At 41.6% G+C, this 22707-nt stretch overlaps 1 protein-coding gene and 1 non-coding gene across 2 annotated transcripts in view; both read left to right on the top strand.

The window, feature by feature from the left end:
* Positions 1-22707, top strand: part of TRIM44 (TRIM family member 44) — a 109800-nt gene that overhangs the window by 62927 nt on the left and 24166 nt on the right. The gene's annotated exons all lie outside the window — the stretch shown is intronic.
* LOC150017966 (small nucleolar RNA SNORA29) lies at positions 18964-19102 on the top strand. Its single transcript, XR_016509531.1, has one exon. It is a non-coding gene; the product is annotated as a small nucleolar RNA SNORA29 (small nucleolar RNA).

Below are 22707 nucleotides of genomic sequence, written 5' to 3'. Positions count from 1 at the left end.
AGAGGTGATGAATTTGTTCAGGTACTTGACCATCGTGTGTATTTGTCTATCGGCCCCTCAGATGATGAAATATGATGACAGTAAGCTAAGCATTCATGTGGATTATCTATATCATTTAATCCTTAACAACAACCAAGGAGGAAGGTGCTATTTTTATTCTCGTGTCAGACTTTACCTGGTATGTTCAGTACTTTGGCCAAGGTTACAGAGCTATTGATTTGTATTTATAAAATAGAATCTATACTACTTGATAGGGAAGTCATGGTTCCAATCTGGAACAAAATCAGATGTAAGTAGATATAAACAGTTTATAATAAAAAGGAGAATAATATATTTTCTAGTAGAGTAAGGTCAGCCATAAAATAAAAATTGCTGAATGAACAATATTGGAGAATATTCTGTCATGCTTTTGCAATCCATCAGACTCATAACTGATAGATAGATTAGCCCTGTGTCCCAAGCCCTGATCAGGTGAGGATCTGTGGCACAAGGAAGGTTAAAACTTAGACAAAGAGGTGACTTGGTGACATTACAGAGTACAGAGATTGTCCAAAATTCCTGTAATAATATATTTTAACCAAACGTACATGGTTTATTCAAAATGGTATTTTTCAAAATTTCTGTGTGTGTGTGTGTGTGTGTGTGAGAGAGAGAGAGAGAGAGAGAGAGAGAGAGAGAGAGAGAGAGAGAGAGATGGTGGGGAGAAGAGAAAGAGATTTTACTTTAAAACAGTGAATCTCAGTAGGAGGAAAAATAGCATTTATTCAGTGATACTTTGTTCCAGGCATTGTCTTTGGTGCTGGGAGTACAGTTTTCAACAAAACACTCAAGGTCCAGGCCCTTGAAGAGCTTATATTCTAGAGTCTCAAATGAGGACTGAGGAGTGTAAGTGGTGTGTAACTCAAAAACACATTTTAAGGAAAACCGTTAGTTCCTCTCTTCAGACCTATTATAGGAGATAAATCTTTCCCAGTCCTTCTGGCTGCTAGGAAAATAAACAGAAGATAAGATAAAAGAGAACTATAGGTATAGGTTGATAATCACTACTTAAAACTGTGAGCTTCTCCTCCATTTTCCAGAGGTTTGACAAACTAATATGTTGATATTGCCTTTGCAAGTGAAACAATTAATATCAAAATTTGGGAGCTCAAATGATAGAGTAATTGTGCTGAAAAGTGTAATTTTGCCTATATAGTAGAGGTGGGACTCTTCCAAGGTGATCTCATCATTGTGCTGTTCATCAGTAAAGAGCAGTGTAACCTTGTTCTGCAGGGTCATGATACAAAAGGCTGTTAGAGTAGTTCTCTTCTTCTGTTCCAAGAAAATAAATTAAGCACTGTCTAGAAGTCTAGATATAGAATTTGAAATCATTGAAGGCAGAAAAACAATGTGTCCACTCATTCTGAAATCAACATAGCTTGTCTTTTCTGTAAGTTTTGTACCTTATTCATTTACTTAACAAATTTTATCAAGTGTCTGATGTGTGCCAGGCAGTGCTAAATGTCGGAGCTATAGTAGAAATCAAAACCAAACACAGTCCTTTTTTTTCATGGTGCTTACTATTAGGAACTTATCCCTCCTCCGACTTTTAGGGGAATACATCTGTTCTGCGTCGGCTTAACTCTTTGCAAGCTTAAAGATTCCTCAGCCTACTAAAAGGATGCATGTCTTGTGCAGTTATGAATGGAAATCACCCAGTGCCGAGCTTCCCAGGTATATTAGACTAATTATTTGAGTTGTTGATTTACCGTTCTAAACTAGGGTTCGATGGTCGAATAAGTTGGCACATGCTGCTTTATTTTCCCACCTCTTACAGTTCCACAAGTACAAAGGTGTAATAAAGGCTTTGAGTAGTTCTGTGATGTCAGGCCTTCAGAAGAACCCAGTCCCTCAGTTTTCTCATCAGTCACCTAGGGGCAGTAGCACCCACACTGTCAGTGTCAAGGGTCAAGTGAGATAACAAATGTGAATGATAATATGTAAGAAATGCAAATAAGAAATGCAAATAATGTCCTGCACCCTTCAAAAGTATAAGGCACTAAACAAGTGAAGTAGGATCGGATGATGTAAAGTCACAAGTCTTCTTAGAATGATATTTGTTAGGATAGGATTGTATTTACAACCTGCAGTTCACTTGTAAGTCATTGAAACAAACATTTACCAGAAATAACAAGGGAAACAAGAAAATTAACCTTGATGCAGCACCTTTACAGTTTACAGGGTGTGCACAGATATCTAGTTTCTTTATTCTAACATACCTGAGAGGTGGTATTGCTGTGCCCATGTTACACTGATGAGGAAATTGAATGAGTGGAGGTGACTTACCCAGGGTTGCCCAGCTAGAACTAGAAGTGCCAAGAGTCAGGACTTAAAGTACATCCTTCTTGTTCTACATCTGGTGCCTTTGCTGTCATAGCTGCTTTTGTTCAAAACATCGCTCTTGTTTTCTCCACCCTCTCCAACATGCTTCTTCCCCATGACTTCTCCTTCTCAGTAAATGGCATCGTCCTGCCTCAGGCCAGTGAGCTAGGAGTCATACTCAGTATCTCTCTTCTTCACATTCCATATCCCATTGATCAGCACATCCTGTCAGATGTACCCTCAAGTATATATCAAATCCAAGAGCTTCTCAGTCCCACCACCACCCCGTCCTGGTCAAGCCACATAAGTTCTCTAGGAATCCTACTGCTTTCCCCCTGTTGCCATGCTCACTCAGCCTTACCCCCCCTCTTGTCACCATTTTGTTGCTTCCATAGACTAGAGTGATCTTCTGTGACACAAAGGAGATCATGTAATTCTCCCATTTAGGATGCTTCAGTATGAGATGTATCATATCTGGAATTTGCTTCAGAATAATCTGGGCAGAAAGGGACCTCTAAAGTCATACAAGATGCAGCTCCCACCTGCCTCCCCATCCACATGCCTGACACTCGCCCCATCGCTCACTTCAGCCACATTTCCTTCTTACTCTTCTCCACACGGGCCTGGCATTGCTTCTACTTCGGGGCCTTTGTGCTTGTGTTCCCTTCTGCCGGAGTGCTCCTCCCCAGATCTTCACGTGGCTCTCCACTTTATCCAGGCCTCCGTTGAAATATTACCTCTTGTGACCTTTATTTCTTACTCTGCTTTGGTTATCCGATACACTTGTCATTGCATGTATAATGTATTTAACTCATTTTCTTTCTTCCCCACTAGAAAGTAAGTGTCATCACGAGGGCAAAAGCTTTGTCTTTTACACCATTGTATTTTTAATGCCTGGAACATGATAGGCAATGACTTTTTAAACAAATAACTAGCTATGCCAGCTCGGTTTTCTGAGCTGTGGAGAGAACCCTGGCTTGGAATAGAAAAGCCTTAGATTTACTTGATCACATTTTCAATCTGTCACCTTGTAGAGGTCATTTACCATTAGCCGTTATTTGGGAGTCTGCTTTCGTTATCCACAACATTCCTCAAAATGGGGATAACAAGGTGATAGAATTGGGGGAGGTGGATGAGAATTAAATAAGAAAAGGTTTATGAGTCCTTTGAAAATAGTAAGGTGTTAGAGACATGGGGGGAGAAAGCTAGTCTGTGTCTTTCAGAGCCTGACCTCCTCAAGGGCGACACTGGTGGGGAATTTACACAAATCCATTTCTTCAGAGTCACTCCTCATCTCTACACCCTTACAGCTTGGCAGAGACTCTACTCTGGCAATGTTAGAATCGTAAGCCCAGGCCCTTTGATTCATCCTCAAAACCTGGCCTAAAGAACAGTTTGCCCAAGCCGTATGATTCCCAAGTGAGTACGTGAAGTAATGCTCATGCTTGTTATTTCTGCTAAGAATCCGCTAATAGTAAAGTACCTGGGGGCAGTTCACTTAGGTGGGGCTCCCTTAATGACAGGAAAATCTTTTCTTGATTATTCTCAGCCTCATTTCTCAGAACATGCCAAATTGTGTTTAAATCAATGAATAACGCTGTCATTACAAAAACCAGATCTAACTTTAACGCTGTTTGGAATGAGAAAGCCTCATCTTACGCAGTTGCCGCACTGATTGAAAGGAACTGGCTGGCCCTTCAATATTAAACACTGTGTCCCCAGGTGAGCAGGACGCCTTTCAAAGATTCCTCTTTTTCTGCTGTCTTCTGCCCCCGGGCCACCCCGCCTTTGGTGGTCTTAGTAGGTTCAGCCTCCTTCTCCCCAAACCTCATCTAAGGAGCCGTCTTTCCTACCCTGTGGCCAATGTAGGTTCTCCTCATTCTAAAATGTTTATTTCTCAGTAGAAACTGACAGGTAAAGCAGTGAACATTCTAGTAGCTGTAAGTTGTGTTGTCACTTGTAGCGTGGATCCAACAGCAATGAAATTCCTTGCCAAATAAGTAAAATCTAATTGTTCACATAAAACACGGACAGGGAAATGGTTTCTTTGTGAAGAGGACGGAACTATTCTAAGAGCCTAACCTGCTGCTCCTTCTACTCCCAGTTTGAGGGGAGGGGGAGGAGGAGGTGGGAGGGTGGGAGGAGCTGTCACCTGCTTCTGGGGACAACCTGATGGCTGAGACAGACTATAGTTCCAAGAGTTTCAGTAGAGGAAACTGCAGCAATGAAGTGTGGGGCTGAGAGAACCATGCCTTCCTGCCTCCACTTTAGGTTTTTCTGTCCTTTCTGCACTGAGTCAAATTACAGATGTTGGTTTTACATCATAATGATGAATGGGGAAAATAAAAAAGAATGCATAGTGATAGTAATTAGTAAAATTATAATAGAATCCACCCACTGAATATTTAATAAGTGCGTAGTAAGTACTAAGCACTTTACCCATAAATATTGGCCTCAGCCCTGAGGCTTTGTATTAGTGGTAATCTTTCAGTTGCATAAAAGAGAGGTATGCTAACATCACCTTATTAAGGGGATGTTACTGTAAGAATGCTCAGGGAACCGTCTCCGCCTCCTTACAGCCTTGTGGAGACACCATCCCGGACCCCGTGCCACGCTGATGGCCAGTGTCCACGCTGCCCCTTGGGCAGCAGCTTCTGTCGCTGTCCTTCTAGTGCTCTGCTGTCGTGGAGACTCAGTTGTCCGTCTGCTTTTTAATCTGCACAACTTTTACCTTTCCTTCGGAGTCCACCTTGGTTCCCTCTTCTTCCACAAATCCTTCTTTGATCCCCTAGTTTTTACAGTGCAGTTTTGGACTTACCACCTTCTCTGTTTTGTAATTATGGATATGTTATCTCACGCCAACAGTCTGTGAGCTTCTCAGTGGCAACATCTGCACTTGATTTTTCTTTATCTCAGTAATCTGCAGTAGGTCTCTTACACTGAGCAATACTTTGCCATGTTCCAAACTTGGAACGTGACAGGCTGGGACACATCATCCCTTGGCCGTTCCTTAGATAATAATGATCATGACCATAATGGCTAACACCGACTGAGGCCTAACTGTGTGCCAGGCGCTGTTCTCAGAGTGCTATGTGTCATGATTTTATTTAATCCCCACCCTAACCTCATAGGGGAAGAGGCCGTTTGCCCCCATTTTCCAAAGGAGGAAAATTTAAAAATGGAAAGATTAAATAATTGGCCCAAGGTCGCACAGCCAGTAAATGGTGAAGAGCCAGGGTTTGAATCAAAACCACCTGGCTGCAGAGTGCATGATCCTAGCCACCTCTCTCCGCTGCCTTCTTCAAATCACCGCTGTAGGCTTGCACTGAAATATGTCATTAGATAAATAGATAAAATTTAAAATATTTAGTGAACAAAAATAAAGTTTTCCCATGTACATCTGCTCTAAAGAGGGGTTTCAAGCTAACTTTTCAAAGCTAGTTTCTTTGCTGTTTTCATTAAAAGCTGCACCCGTGCCCTGTCTGCTCTATTTGGGCCTTTTCAGAGGAGCAGGGTTGCTACAGGGAGAGCTTTGGAGGGAGTACACCGGCTCCTAGGGCTGTGGCAGAAGAGCCCCTGGAGAGGGCTGGGCGGTGCTCTCTTTCTCCCTGTCCTTGGCAAGTGTGGGCTGCAGAGGTACTTTCGTGCCAGGAGCCACCCTTCCAGCTTCGGACTTGTGTGCCTTGTGCACGATGAATCTTGGAAAGGAGTCATGATCACCTGGGGGAAGTAGTGCAGGCTGCTGTCTGGAAAAGCAGAGTGTGAACTTAAATACATCATTCGGAGATATTTATCCAAATAGACAGACTTTTTGTGCTGACGCCTACTTTTCTAACTGTGGCCTGATTGATTCTACTTTTAAAACAATCTGTCTAGAAAGTGTTTCTCTTCCTCCCTGCCTTTGAGTGATTGGGTGAACATCTGGGAAGAAAGAAGGGATCTCTTTCTTCAGAGGTTATTATCTGCATCAGTAGTGACAGTTGCTTACAGCCAAGGGGATATAGCAGAGGCTAGTCAAAATTATAATATATGAAATAATCAGACAACAATAAAATAAAATAATACATCATTAAAAACCAAATGCGTGTTTCAAACTCTAGCAGTTTTAAGAGTTCTCAGAATCTGTGTGCTGCACTGGTTAAAGAATATGGGCTTTGGAGTGAGAGGTTTCAGGTCTGAATTCCAGCCTCATCACCTTCTAGCTGCAGAGCCTTAGCCCTGGTGTTTAAAGTCCCTAGGCCTTGGTTTTCTCATTGGCAAAATGGAGATGATAATAGTGTCTAAAATGAGTTGCTGTGAGGATTAATGAGTTCATCTTTATTCAGTAAAAATTAAAACACTGTTGCGTGCCTTCTTTGTGTAAGGCATCTGAGTACATAGGATATGAAGATGTTCCCAAAATCTCAGTGGCAACCCACAGCAGCAAACATTCATTTCTCTCACATCCTGTATGTCCACTGTGGCGCAGCTCTAGGTCTGCTCCCTTCTTCGTTCTAAGACCAAGGCTGAAGAGCAGCCCCTACATGGGACATGCGGGCCAAGGGAATGGAGCAATGACAGAGCTATGCAGCGCAGCCCAGCAGAGCAGGGCATCACTGCTGAGACAGAGTGAGAAGTGGGTTCAGGTGGAGAGAAGAGTCCTGAAGGCCCACAGGACTGAACATTGTGGCAGTGATTCAGGTGTAAGGTCTTTCGTTCTAGACGTGGATGAGAACAGCAGCAAAGGGCAGAAAACAGGAGGCGGGGAAGCGTGGGTGAGGGAAATGGAGGGGACTTAGTGAGTGGCTGCACTTGAGGAATGAAAGAGGAAAGACGGAGCTAAATCAAGAGCACTGGCTTGGCAACCAAGCTGTGGTGCTACTTGGTTCTATAAACTCAGACAAGCCATTGAGCCCTCTGGGCTCGAGTTTGAACATTTATACCAAGAGGCCTGACTTTGAGGTGGCCCCCGCGATTCCTTTCAGCTCTGTCCCACTATGGTTCCAAGACTCCAAGTCTTTGTCTTAGAAGACCACAGGCTACGGGAATGGTGCTACTGGGAGGGCAAGTTGGTTTGGCAAGAAAGATGTTACAATGACTCTTACTTTGCATTTATCTCAGCCATTGGGATATGTGTCTTTCCTTTTAGCCTTTGCTCATAGCCCTACTTTCTCCTTGGCCCGGTGTGAATCCAAAAATGAGACAGTTTATTTTTCAGCTCCAAAGTCGAATCCTAGGGAACACATTGGGGTGGGGGACTGATGTAGCCTAGTGTTCAGTGTTTCTCCAGCACTATTTAATATCCTGCTATCTTTATACTTTCTTCTAGCATATTCCCTGTTATGATAGCATCACAGTGTCAGCCTGGGACTCTGGGGAGAAACTTTATTTTCCCCCACCCTTACGTATTCATAGAATTAGAAACTTCTGCTAACTCTTCCTCCTTCTCAAGGGTACGCTCTATCTCTCTTTGATCGTTTACTCATTCCTTCCCTTGGGAGAAAGCATAACTTGTCTGATTGGTGTGAGCCTGGCCATCATTTGATCTCTCTTTTCCATTAGGCAGGGTTAATGTGTTGATAACACTGGGGAGCACAATTTTTGTTGAGTTAGATCTGACATTTGTTTTTGACTAACTTTTGGCATTTGAATCAAAAATTGACCCCAGTTTTTCTTTATCGTGTCAACTTTTTAAGGTACAGGATACCCACCCTTTGTCCCCCAAATCATACAAAATCTACTTTCAAAGGAAAATAAAGAAAAAAATTATCTGAATATACTCTTTATTTAGAGTTATTTTATTCATATAAAGGCTATATATTGTTACTGTAAGTCAAATTGTCTACAAGTAGTAAAGTTCTGCTACCAAACATACATATTAAGGTATTTTATCTTTTCAAACAACAGGCTAGGAAATGCCAAAATGAGATACTTGGAACAGTCTTTAACAAATTGCGTCATGAGACCCAGTTTTATGTGCAGAGGTGGGAATAGAATGTTCTTTCTGTCAACAAGTGGCTCATGTAGAATGTTTGGATCAGCAGGTTTGAGGTCAGATCTTGGAGGCCAGTTTGACTCCACTCAATGCTTTCACAAGCTCTGCGGTCCCACATACACGGAAAACAGGGATACTTGGTGTATCCGCATTGTTGACCAAGAAGGAAGCAGACCATTTGAAGGTCAACACAGATGACCCAATTGTGCTTGTGATATTGCAACAGATCAGTGACTCTATGTCTTCATATTCTTCATGAAAACAAACTGAATGGCCATCTGGGACTGCACCAAATAAATTGCCATTGTGGAGGAAGACACACTTCAAGCTCTGCTTTAAACTATCAGTGAACGGTCGCCATTCAGTTGTGTTACAGATTAGAATTCCCAATTCCTTCATTAAACCATGGATGTTATGGCAATACACATAGCCACCATCACTTCGAAAGTACTGCAGAAATGCACTTTCTCTTGATCTAAAGTAAGATACCTTCACTCCTTTTTCAAGCAAGTTTTTCTCATGCAGTCTTTTTTTTTTTTTTTTTCAGATTTAATGTGTTTTATTGATTAAAATATTACATTTGTGCCAATTTCCCTTCCCTCTGCTCCCCTCCACCCGGTGGCCCCCCTCCCTCCAGTTGTCCCCCCCTTTTAGATTATGTCCATTAGTTGTGCATACAGTTCCTCCCAACCTCTCTCCGTCTATTCCATTCCCTCCTACCTTGATCCCCAATTCCTATATCATCTCCCTCCCTCTCCCCACTCCCCCTCCCTGTTGACCTCCCCCCAATATGCTTCCCGTACCCACAGTTCCTTTTCCACTCTCGTTGCCTGTTTCGTTTGCCTTTGTTTCATCTCCCTAGCTTCTGTTTTTTAAACCAGTCCCTTTAACATCTCATATAACAGTGGTTTGGATCTAATGAACTCTTTCAGTTTTATTTTGTCCTGGAAACACTTTCTCTGTCCTTCTATTCTGAATGCCAATTTCGCTGGATAGAGTATTCGTGGTTGTAGGTTTTGGATTTTCATTACTTTGAATATTTCTTGCCAGTCCCTTCTTGCTTGTAGGGTCTCCCTTGAGAAGTCAGCTGATAGTCTAATTGGGACCCCTTTGTACATAATTCTTTTCTTCTCTCTTGCTGCTTTTAAGATTCTCTCTTTATCTTTAATTTTTGACATTTTGATTATAATGTGTCTTGGAGTGGTTCTCCCTGGGTCCAGTCTCTTGGGAACTCTCCTTGCTTCCTGGACCTGCAAGTCTATTCCCTTCCCCAAGTCTGGGAAGTTCTCCTTTATTATATTTTCACTCAATTTTTCAAGTTCTAGTTCATCTTCCTCACTCTCTGGCAAACCAATGATTCTTATGTTGGGCCTTTTATAGCTGTCCCAGAGGTTTCTGATCCTCTCATTGTTGCTTCCCATTTCCTCTCGCTGCATTGGTTGACTGCTTGTTCCTTCTCCATATTCCAGTTTGTTGAAATGAACTCTGGATTTTTTTTCCTCACCATCTGTCTCGTATGTGGTTTTGTTCCTTTCGTTATGAATGTTTTTCGCTTCTTTCTTATCTTTTTCCTGCTCTTTTGTGAATTCTGTAAGCCACCTGATAACAATGGCCCAGAACTGAGCCTCTGACAGGTTTCTTATCTGTTCATCTGTCAGGTTCTCTATCTGTTGCCTGGTGAGTTGTGTCACCGGGATTTCTATAGTTGTCTGCCTCATTTTGACAGATGCGTTTTGTTTTCTTGGGCTGGCTATAGGGGGCAGTGCCTGTGTACGCGTCACAAATCAGCGACCGGCGCCTGTCTGCGACCTATTTCGCAGCCCTGTGGTGCTTTCTTTGGGGGCGGGGGTCCAAGATGGATTCACACAGTTATTCAGCTAGGAGACCGGGATCCGTCCTCCTGCCCCCCTGGGCCTCACTGTTCAAGGCGATGCGGTGGCTGCTTTCCCCAGTGCTGGGGTCGTGCACTGCCAGGGGCTTGACTGCCGCCGGGATTTTTCACCGCCCCGCTGCTGTCTCAGGTGCGACCGCAAACAGCACTGCCCACTTTAACTCTTACCTGCCCAAATGGCACCGCTGGTTTATAACTTCATATGTTGGGCTTCCGTGTAGTTTTATTTTCTGGAATTTCTAGTTATCCTTTGTTTTGAAGTAGTTGTATTCCTCTCTAGTTGTAGAGGGAGACCTAGCGTGTCCGTCTAAGCCTCCATCTTGGCCGGAAGTCTCTTTTCTCATGCAGTTTTGATGCTAGGAGTTCGGAAGCCTTTTTGGGTAGTCCCAAATCTCGTGCCAAATCATTCAGCTCATGCTGATCAAATCCCTTTTGAACTGAGTCACCTTCAGTTTCAAAATCTTCATCATTGCTGTCACTTAGTTCTGCACCATACTTCTGTTTTTCAAAAGAGGGTAGTTCAATGAAAACTAGCACTGAGATTTCAGCTGAATGAGGCACTAGGTATATAGCTGATGGGAGACTAGGATACTCTATTTTACATATTTCTTGTTATATCCTGACATTTTCACTATACAAAAGTAACAGTCACTTGGATGATCTCTGGGCTCTCGCCAAACCAAAGGTATTCCAAATGGCAATTTATCACATGTTCCCTTCGTCCACATCCGTAAACTCTCGACACACTGCTTGCACACCTTGTGAGGGGCCCAAGACTTATCTTGATCATCAAGTTTTACTTTAAAATATGCAAAATAGCCTTACCTGACAAATGCGCTGATGTTTGTCCTTTGACTGGGAATGGTGCAACTGCCACAGATATGACAAAACGAATCAGGGTTGTTTAGATACTTACAACGAGAAATAGCAGAGGCGGACATGATCTGAAGGAAGGGAGATAAGTACGTATGTAAATAAAAAAATAAATTCTGCTAACTCCTTGTATACAGACAAGAACTCGGACTACACTTTGGAATACGATCCACTATATAGAGCGGCACAGAATCTCTCACCACACTGTCTCATGTGTAACTGAATAGCCTAGATGAGTATGAACCTGTTGCTGGTCTCCAAGGTTGTCTCTCACCCCTCCCCACTTGAGGGAGGTTTGCTCTCAGCCAACAGGAGAGCACTAGTGCTTCCCTTGATCCAGGCTCAATCCAGCCTAGTGTGGTCTCATTAAGATAAGCTATACAGAAAAAACTTGATGTGATAGAAGAAAACTAACTGCAGTTTTGAAATCAGCATGCCTATTTAAGTCTAAAACAGCTGAAAAATTGAACTTAGTAGGAGTATGTTAAAAATTGTTTCCGTGTGCACTGAAAAGACCACATGAGCATATCTTTCTTCTCTTGCACTTTCTTGGATCACCTGGTTTAGGCAGGATGGACTATCCTAGCTCTTCTGCTCTCCAATATAACAAGATTAGGAAGGAATTGCCTCTGATGGACCCAGATTAAGTCTTCATTCCAACTTCTCTGTGATTGAGTGGGTAAATTAAGTCACTCCTGTAGGATTCAGATAACTTGAATTCAGTGGGAGAGGTAGCAGGAAGCACCTACTGTGTAGCCTGTACTGTATTAATTGGGTCTCAATTAACATAGCACCTTGATCAAAGTTTATCTCCTTAAGTCACTGCACTCCTTGTTTGAAATCAGAGAATACAGTGAATAAGTGACACCGTGACCTTCAGCAGAGCCCTTTCAATATCATGTCACAATGCTTAAAGGCTTTCTTTCCCCCTTCCTCAGCTTTGCCAGTGGGAAAGTGCTGTTACTGTCAAAGAGGAGACTATTTTTTTGCCACACATATATGAAGTGGCTTTCAAAGCTGAGTTGCCATCAACCAGTGTCTGCTTGACCCATAAACTCTGTTTCCAGGAAACTCAGTCCAGTTCCATGTCCTGGCATTCTAATCATTTCAGGTAAAATGCTGGGTCTGTACTTTTTTTAGATAGGCATTTCAGTTAAATGATTACTTTGACTTTTTAGTATTAAATTTATTGTGTAATGTGAGCTCAATGAAGATGAGAGTTGTACTTAATAGTTTGAGGCTTTTAACCTTCCTATCCCCAACCCCTTCCCATATCCCATGTAGTGTTTTGAAATACAACTTTTTAACTGAGTATTTAAATTTTAACATCGATTTTTTTTAAACTAAAATTACAGGCTGACTCAGTTAAAATGGTTAAATCAACTAGTGTGCATAGTTATAACTCCAGTTGATTTGTTACATTAAAAGTTTTAATTTTTACTTTTTCCAGGACCTCTGCCATGAGACAAAGCTAATGGTCATTGATTTATTCTACTAGCATGTGTGCCAGACACTGTGCAAGGTACCACAGAGATAAAGAATGAGCCATGGGCCTTGCTCTCAAGGCCCTGGTAGTCTTATTGAGAAATGAAACTCATGAGCAAAGTATTATAATATATGAGAACCCACATAGAGAAATGTGTTAATTGCTATGGGAGGCAGAGTAAAAAGTGACTAATTCTTCCAAGGAAATCTGGGGGGGATTTCACAGATGTTGACCCATTCAAACCAGTGACCTGAACAGCTGTGAAGCAATAAGTTGATTGGTGGAGGGTGGAGAATGGACACCATAATAGTAAGATCTGTTAGTTACAAGAGTATTTTGAATCATGGTTCACCAGGACAAAGGTATATTCTATCACCATTCAAGTCCTTTGTTGGCATCTTGCTTTATTTTGTAAGAAGAGAGCTCTGCCAACATTCATCCTTCTGGTTCTCAAAAGAGCATGGACATAATGCAAATAAGCTTGGCATATTTTGAGGCTGCTATGATCTAGGGCTTTTCAACTTTGAAGTTTCATTCATTCATTCATTCATTTACTCTCTGTGCAATCTAAAAAAAGAGATTTAGTATTTTTTTTTAACCATCTTCTACTCTTTCTGTTGTTTTCTGTTATAACTACGGCTCCTGTGTCTTATTGTATTAGAGATTGATTGTAAAGAACAGAAAGCCACCCAAACTAGTTCAGGAACACAGGGGATACAGAAGGATATGGTATGTTTCACGGCACTCAGTCAAAGGAAGTATTTTTGTGCCTGATGGAGATAGTGGAAATTGGTGAGGACCAGAGATTGCTCTCTCAGCCTCCATTCTTTTCTTTGTTTCTTTCTCCTTCCTGCTTCACGCTCTACCCTGTAGAGCAGCCTCCTTTGTTTACTTCTGTCTCTCCTCTTCCCTTGTAATTTCAGCTTTCTCTGGCACCACTCTGGCCCTAGCTCTATAGCAGTTTTCTGATGCAGGACTCAATACTGCCTCACCACAGTCCCAGGAGAAAACCCAGCCAATTTCATCTATCTGTTAATTAGCTGTCCTCGGGTTAGGGTGTGTGGGGCGGAGGAGGAGTCTTGTTTATAGGGCTTCTTTGCCCCAAGGTGAGGGCAGGGCGGAAGGGTAAGTTGGGAAAGATAGACAAAATTGAATTATATGTTATATAATGCTACCCTAGAAAGGCAACCTTTGGTGTATAATCTAAGATGATAATTTAGTTTTTCTAAACAGTTTTAGCAGTTAGACAACAGAGCTCCCCAAAGTGTCCACCCAGAACAACTTCCATTGCTTACACACCCAGCATTTCACAGATACAAAGAATAGTGATATTACATCAGCATATGGCTCCTAACAGCACCCCTTCTTTCTCAATTGTTCTGTGTGGCCTCTTACAGGCCAGGGTGTATGAGAAAAACCATGCCTTTGGAGTCACTGAAATTAGTTCCACCTCATGCTAATCTGGTGGCTGTGTACTAGTTCCAACTTTTCAGAGCCTGTTTGTGGATTCACAAAATGAAGTTGGCTTGTCCCTCACCAGCCCCACTGAGTATTTGTGAGGAAGACTTGATAAAAGTGTGTTGAAAGATTTTGTGAAGAGTAAAGCACTATACAGATGAGTTCCCTTATTGACAGTCATGTAAAGGTGAGAACAAAGATAGAATTTTTTATTTGACGTTTAGCATAAGGTACTGAGAAATAGACCCTCTGGCATCTGCTCACCTAAAGTAGGGCATAGCTTTAGGTAAGACTCTTAAACACACCAACTTCCTGGTTCCCCAGCTCAGATCTCACGCTGTCATCAAGCACTTGGAGCTCTTGAATGAAAGGGGTAATGGAAGGTAATGTGGCAATGCTCCCCCATCAATGTGCGTGTCATCATGGCTCCTGTGCATGAAAGAGGACCTTCAGTTTTATTCACTTTTGAACTGGAACTATTGTAATCATTATAATATTATTAAATAATGTTACTTAATCTAGGGTGTTGCTTTTAATTAGATGGTGATACTGAGAGAAAAACATGGATCACAAGTTATTCCCACTTTGCAATTGAGTAAAAGCTAAATAATTTGTAGAAGGTCACTCAGTAAGTTTAAGAGCTAAAATTCAACCCAGTTCTGTCTGACTCCAAAACCTACATTTTCCCACTGTGCCTCACTGCCATCAGATCATAGATAATGTGTAAATGGGGATCTGTGAAGATAGATAAAAAGTCTATAAGCTATTTTTAGTATTTTAAAAATTGTAATGGGGAATTTTACATTTAGCTTCAATAATGGCAGTTATGTTAACTGTCCCTCTCCCTCCAGGGACCTAATTTGTCAGTTATTGACTATTTAATTCATTCAAGGAAACTAATCAAATATTCAAAAATGCTGTTTGTTAGACAAAGAGTTTCAAATTCTGAAGTCCATGGGTGGTATATGGGTGTCCTTGGTGGTAAAAAGATTGTAAGATATAGTCTAATCCTAAAGCCACAAACTGAAAGGTCATAAGCTAAATTTGCCTAAGGTTGTGTTTTGTTTGGCTTTTTCAATTTGTGAGTTAGTGACCAGCCTTTAAAAATTAGATTTCACATCAAAAGGCAGATTTTTTTTTTTTTTTATCCTTTGAAAATTCAGAAGTTCTGCCAATACTGAACGCTCATTTCCCCATGACACTGAGCAGCTGGCCTCTTAGACGGAGCAGGCACTTTCAATTTACCAGTTTCTACCTGGCCCACTTCATTTATTGCACTCATTCACATTTCTTACCAGGCCCTTACAGACATTTGAGTCTTCAGGCGTGGGCTAGTTCAGACTCCTCATTATGTTGTGCAGTTATAGAGTTAAACCATTCCCTGGCTGTAATCACTCACACCTTTTATACCCTGTACGAATTTATTGGTCTTCTTATGTTCTTATTTTAAGACCATTCATGCAAACTTGTCTGTTTGGGGTCTGGGAATGCAAAGAGGAGTAAAACGGAGCTCCTACCCTGAGGAAGGTCATAGTCTAGGCTTCTTTCTTTTTAATTCATGAAATCATCTAGCACACTGATGAATACCAAGTTCGTGTTCAGGACCTACTTCCTAGAGCCCAGTGATTAACAGAATGGGGTTTGGTGTTGCAAATATCCTAAGTTAGAGTGCTGGCCCACCAGTTATTGCCCACTTAGGCAATTGTGTAAACTCTTCAACTTCAGTGTTCTTGTCTGTAAAATGGGATAATCATAGTGCCTGTAGGGTAGAATAAGGATGATAGCTGCCAGTATATGCTGACTCTTATTAGTAGGACTAGACATGCATGCAGTTGGCACTCAGTTGATGCTTGTTGAATGAGAAAATGAATAGGCAGAATGAGCTGAGTATAAGGAATTAATTGTGTTCAGACAGGCAAATAGCTATCAAGGATGATGGTGTCAATAGGGTCTCCAGCAGCCTGGAGAAGACAGATTTTTGATGGCTTTGAATGTTCTAGTTTTGACGAGACTAGAAAAAGCACATGATGTGGGAGAATCGGCACCCAAAGTGCTGTAAAATGGATCTACAAGTTCACCTCTGTGAAAAAACACCAGCCCAAGTATAGTATATGAGTGAGTTAACATAAGATTGGGAAGTGAGGACTAAATCTCTTAATAGCCTTACAAGGTAGATTCATGCTCTTGAGTCTTGAGAATGAACTCAGGACTTCAGAATTGGCCTGTGGGCTAGACTCCCTGATACAGCATGTTGAGATTTCCCTGTGAAGAATCATTACAGTTGCTAAGGTGACTGCTAGAATGGGAAAAAACATTAGACCGTTTTCCCAGGGCTTCTGGACTGCCTCCTCCTTTTACAGCCTTAAGGGACAGGCAGAGGGGAACTAATTTATTTACTTTCTGCCATCACTCTCTCATTTAATTGTTACACTGATCCTCTGAAAGTTTACTGCGCACATGACAAAACTGAAGCTCTGAGAGATTATGGGATATGTGCCAATTCTTGAACATCTTGTAAATGACAGGACCTTTCATAACTCCACATAGCCTTCCCAAACCAACCTCACCACCTCTAGGTTTCCAGGTGGCCATCAACCCCATTCTTACTCCCGCTCCCAAAAGGAAACTCAAGTAAGGGCCAGCAAAATGCCGAGTGAATACACACTGCCCACTCTCTTCTTCTTCATTTTCAACAGATGTTTATTAAGCACCTACATTAGGCAAGCTCTTGTTGCCGAGGATACAGGATAAACAAGAGAGCTGAGATCCTGTCTCTGGTGGAATTTAGTTGTAGTAGAAAGAGACTGGGGGGGCGGGGGGGGGGAAATCCCAGTAAACCACTAAAGGAACAAAATTCCAGATAGCCATGTTAGAAAGGAAACAAAACAGGGTGATCTGACAGAAAGGGACTGAGGAGAAGACGGTGCTGTAGATAAGGTGTTCAAAGAAACATTACAGAGTTTACTTTTGAGCTGAAAGCTGACTGAACAAAGGAGCCAGCCAGCAGACATGGGCATGGGGAGCATCATAGGCCAAGGGCACAGGGACTGGAGACTGGAGGCCTGGCACTGGTGACTGTCAAGGAAAACCGCTTCACCTTTTTGATCTTTTTTTTTTTTTTTAATATAATGCTCATAACAGTGGAGCATGCTTCTGACTTGTAATATCAATGATAATATCAATACTACATTATTTGACATCATTTTTTCTGGGTATTTTGGCAGTGAGGCTAGTAATCTTACTAAAAGAATGCTGTGATCTCTACAAGTCATGGAGACAATCTGGCTTTAGAAAGAGAGAGGACACAAGAGTTTATGTCTGTTTCCTGGACCAGCCTTAGGAGCCCCACACTGCATTCAGGGATGGTAAGGACCCAGATATGACAGAGTGAGCAGGAAATTTCCAGAAGCCCCAGTCACAGAGACATTGCTCAGACACCTAGGAAAGGGGCCACTGGACAATGTGAACATTTGTTTTAGTGCCAAATGGGATTATTCCTGGGGTATCTTTGGTTATTACAAGGGATAAATTCTAAAACAACAAGGAAAAAAATAACTTTTGTATATTGTAGGTAAGTATGGGCTAAATACACAGCACAAAATAATTTAGGGAGTAGGAGTAGAGGAATGGCATGAACTCAAACAAGGATCAAGTAGAATAACTTTTAAAACAATAAAAGAATCACTGCCTAGATCTATGCTTCCCAACCTAGAGTTCCTGAAAGAGTAACACGAATTAGAAAGCTATTTGCAGTGTTTCAAAAATATGAATGGATACTAAGGCTATACAGGCTATCTATCTATCGTTTATTTCCTGTCCTTTCAGAATATTCTTTTGTTGGTTTATTCAGTAGTTCCACAAATACTTAATGAGTTATCTACTGTGTGCCAGGTATATGCCAAGTGCTAGAAATTTTTTTAAATGGCTAAAATAGGGATCCTTGTTGTTGAGACATTTTAATCAACGGGTGGGACCTAGAGACAAGTAAATGAGTAATTACAAAACAGTATAACATGTACTAACAGAGAGGTTTATCGAGTACTGAGACGTCCATGGGGTGGGGGAAATGCTAATCCAGCTGCGGACAGCGTCTTGGAAAGCTTCCTAGAGGAGATATTACTAAACCTAAGTTTACAGGGCATGTATAAATTATCCAGATGGGTCCAAGGGAACGGTAATCTTGGCAGAGAAAAAATAACATACTTATATATAGGACTTTTAATTCTCCAGAGTATTTATGTATTGTATCAGAATTGTGTTCCGCTTGGAGTAAGAGAAAACTCTTGCATCAGTAGCTTAAGCAAACAGGCTTATTTGTTTCACACAGTAAGCTTGGAGGAAGGTGACTGACTGCTGGCTTAGGTTCAGTGGCTAATGTCAGTACTGCCTCGTGTCGCTGAGACTCCCTGAGCGTTTCCTTCATGCTTGTTGCCTTATGATTAAAAAAGGGCTGCAGCTTTGGATATCATACACATTTTCAGGACTGAAGAAGAGGTCAGAAGAAGGGGCACATCTCTATTAATCAGAAAAGTAAGCACTTTGCTAAAGAACAAACCCCCTGCCGCAAACCAGAAGACTTATCTGGTTTGGCATGTTTGGCATGTTTGGCATGGGCTTGAACTGGGCCACATGCACCCCCAACTGCAGTACAGGCTTTGTATGCAAATACTTAATTCTTCTGCCCTCCAGAGTAGAACAAGGAGAGTAAGCTGGAAATGGCTAAGTCAGTGAGCCAATTATATCTTCCAAACACATTTTATTTCACCTGGTCCTCAGAACAAGCTCCTGAAGTATAAAGAGCAGGTATTATTAGCTCTACTTTATAAAAGAAGAAACTGAGATTTGTAGAGCTAGGTGATGCCTAAAATGACAGAGCTTTATTTAGTAATAACAAAAAGAAAAACAAATACAAATGTTCAATTTCCCATTTGACTACCACATGTTCTCCTAATAATAGATTTTAGTGGCTATGCATATGGGATAGATTAAAATTGCCATGATCTGAAAAGGGGGATTTATATGTGTCCTCCTGCTGTATGAAATGGCTGAACAGAAAGAAAATAAAAATAAAACAAAAGCTCGTGTTCATTGTATGCTTATTATACGCCAGACTCTGCCAAGCACTTTACGTATGTGCTTTCATTTCCTCCTCGTACAGTCCTACGAGGTAGGCTGTCCTGATTTTATAGATGAGCAATGTGAGTAAGGAGAGGCTGACATAACTGGCCCCGATCACAAAGCTAGCACGTAGCAGAGCCAGGATTCAAACCTCAGTTCTCCAGAAAGCCAGCCTAGTGCTCTTCTTGCCTCTTCTACTTTAAACTGCCATAACCGTCTCCCTGGGGCTCCCTCCAGTGAATGTGCCTTCTCACTGACATTGCCTAGAGCCCTTGAAGTCACCCCATGCCCCTGTTACTCCTTTTAATTTATTTGACACACTCCTGTTTCTTCGTTATTGCTTTTATGGACACGGAATCCAGCAACACATTATTTCAAATGTCCTGCCATTATGAATGCATTTCCTTTCATCGTAACAGCACTGCCCATAATGAATACATTTTGTATCCGTGCAGATGTCACTGGTGTTTGCGATGCTCCGTTGCTGATTTATGTTGGGAAATGAACACGTAAGGTATTGCCCAGACTCCCATTACTCCAGAGGAAATGAGGAACACCCTGTGTGTGTGCATATGTTTTTGCATTTATGCAGCAAATAGAATGTTTTGGTCAGACTGAATTGTGTGTCTGAAGTGAGAGTCTGGCCCCTTCCTGGAAGGGCACATTGGAGGTAATTTGCTGTGCATATTAGCAAATGTTTGCAAGCAGGTTGTTTGTGAATGGGTATTGAGGCTAAGTTAATGGGCACAAGTTATAGTAAGATTTCATTAGAAAGGAAAGAGGGAAAGCCTTCCTGGTTGAAGGATCCAGCTTTTGGGTACTCCAATATGGTCTTGTCTTCACGTGCACAGCCAACAAGGTTGCCAGTGTGCTTGGTGCCATTACCACCCTGTCTGTCAACCACACACTGGCATAGCCAGTGAATAGTTAGAGGCCCACTGGGGAGCAGAATGTACTCCGTTTGGGATTAATGATATAAACTGATATTTATGGCAAGAATCTGTGAAGTAGACGGATGATAATCAAAGATTCTGAAACAACCGACTGTGGGAGAATGTGGATCCTTTGTAGAGAGTCTGGGGTACTCAGCTATCCAAGAAATGGTCTCTCGCGTGTTTGAAACACTACATGGGTGATAATGCTATAGACATTTAGCCTATCTGTCTATAGGGGATTCTTGGGTGAAATCTTTTTAGATATATCTACGACAAACATATCCTTTTCAAGGCTTGGAATCTCCGTAGTCAAAAGGTACCTAGAAAATCACCTATAAGACTCAATACTATGAATCCTCATTCAGGGGTTCAGGAAGTTTAAAAAAGCAATGTGGTGGTTTATAGAATATAAAAGTATCCTACTAAATTTCTATAAAATCCTACATTTTTATGCTACATCTATTTCAGCTACATCTTTTAAATATGTAGGAGTTACTCCTTAATAAAAGTTGGCTACATGTTTAGAATTACTGACTCGGTAACTACAAGGCAAACTAAAGAAGGAACAGAGGTTACAAACTGAATTTAGAATGGGAATGTCTTTGTGTGTGTGTGTGTGTGTGTGTGTGTGTGTGTGTGTGTGTAAATGTGCGCCTACACACATATGCAATGTGCACAGACACCAGGGAGCCTGGAGAAAAGGGCACGGCCCCTTCTAAAATTTGGCTTGAAAGAGAGCAAAATTTCTCTCTATAACTCTAAGTGATCTTAAATTGCAAGAGCTTTTTATTGCTAAAAAATCTACAATGGAAAAACTAGTCTGTGGAATTTCAGTACCTTTTTCTGTTTCATAGGGAGTGTTTTCCCCCTGAGTCTCTAGAGCCTTAATTTTTACACAATGCATCACCTGGCTCTTCTGTCAATATCTGAAATATAGACTTGAAAGGACTAGTTTTCCAAATCCATCTAGAAAGACCAGTGCAATAATCTTAAAGAAGTTACTGTTCTTTGCTTCCTTCCTGCCAAAAAGCTACTAACACTTGTTCTATTATACTGAAAAGTTTACTATTTTGGAGGAAATTATGTAAAACCAAATGCACTGTTCAGGAGTTTAGTTAAAACACAAATGAATCTAGCTCTGAATTGAATCTCTGAGTCCCATATTCTCTATTACTACAAATTCAAATGGCAATACTGCTCGCTGGATCTGCTAAAAGAAAACAGCAAGAGTCAAACACATTCAGCCCTCTTCATGCCTGGGCAGTCTGCCCCACTGCTCACCCCTTTCCCAGGGCCAGTGATCAGAGGCACATTTTCTTTTTCCCTAGGGCAGGGTTAGTCTTGCTTCAACATAAAAAGCCTTTCAGAAAAGGATGCAGAAATGAGGATGGAGATGGAAGCTGTTTGTTGCAGCATTGGCTGAGGGTTTCTGTGGACAGAGAGCGGATGATGCAGTTAGCACCAGAGCAGCTTTGGGTCAGAAGTGCAGGAGACTGAAACCTGAGAACCCCGAGGTCTCTGCACCTCTCTTGGGGTCAGAATGAGCAGCCTGGATGAGAACCCAGTATCAGCCTGATTCTCCTGTTCACTGCTGCGTGCTCAGTGAAGCTGCCCACAAGTCGAGGAATCAGCCCAAATTGCCCTCCAGAGGAGGTGCCCATTGTAAGAGAGTTCCTCTAACAAATGTGTCTTCAGGGGACTATATAACAAGAAGCAAAGCCATTTGCATTAATCCATCCTACACTTGTCTTTCGACTTCTAAAAAGCTCAAGGTTCCTACCATATGTATATACAGTATAAGTTTCTAGTCTCTAAGTAGCCGTGCATATGGTCTAAGATGATTGAACAGCAAGAAGGGACCAGCCCAAGAGGATATGGTTCTCTCTTCCCTGAGCGCAGTCGTCTGTGCTTCCACTGCCATTCTTCTGTTGTAGTTGTTCTTAGCCATGAAACAAACTCAAGACTTGAAAAATTATTTTCCACAATAAATAGCACCTACTGAATGAGAACAAGTTGATGTTAAACCTATGTAGTTTCCAAAACTATTTCTGTAAGATATAACAAATTATAATGAAAGCTACTGTTTATAAAGTATTTATGTTGTGCCAAATCCAATATTAAGGACCTTCATAAAATATCTTATTTAGTGTCACAACTACTCTATTGCAAAGATTTTATTGGACCTGTGAAGTTACTAAAACTCAGAGAGGAAAGTGACTTTCCCAAGGTTACATTATCTACTTACCTCAGTTTCCAGTCTTTCTCTTTGCTGGGGTTATTGACAGCCATAAGACTGAAGAAAGAGTCCATCGAAGAGACTCCATCAGCCCACTGAAGATAGACAGGTTCACTCTCCCTTTAGTCAGGAGGACAAGAAGGCCACTGTGCCCTGCAGACCACCCACACTTGTACCTAATTAACCCAGGAGTAAAAGCCACCGACAGGTAGGTCAGAAGGATACAGACTTGGCAAGGATTCACAGCCCAGCTCAGCATTCTTCTTGCTAGGAAGAACATTGGCTTTGCAATTGGACAAACCTGGTCTCCAAATATGGTCAAGTGACTGACCTCTCTAAACCTTAGTTTCTACGTCTAAAAGAGGAATCATAATG

The sequence above is a fragment of the Furipterus horrens genome, unplaced genomic scaffold (assembly GCF_987537825.1).
Source record: "Furipterus horrens unplaced genomic scaffold, mFurHor1.1.pri manual_scaffold_2, whole genome shotgun sequence".
Classification (NCBI taxonomy): Eukaryota; Metazoa; Chordata; class Mammalia; order Chiroptera; family Furipteridae; genus Furipterus; species Furipterus horrens.
Note: the sequence above shows the minus strand (reverse complement) of the source record. Positions and strands in the feature narration are given on the sequence as shown.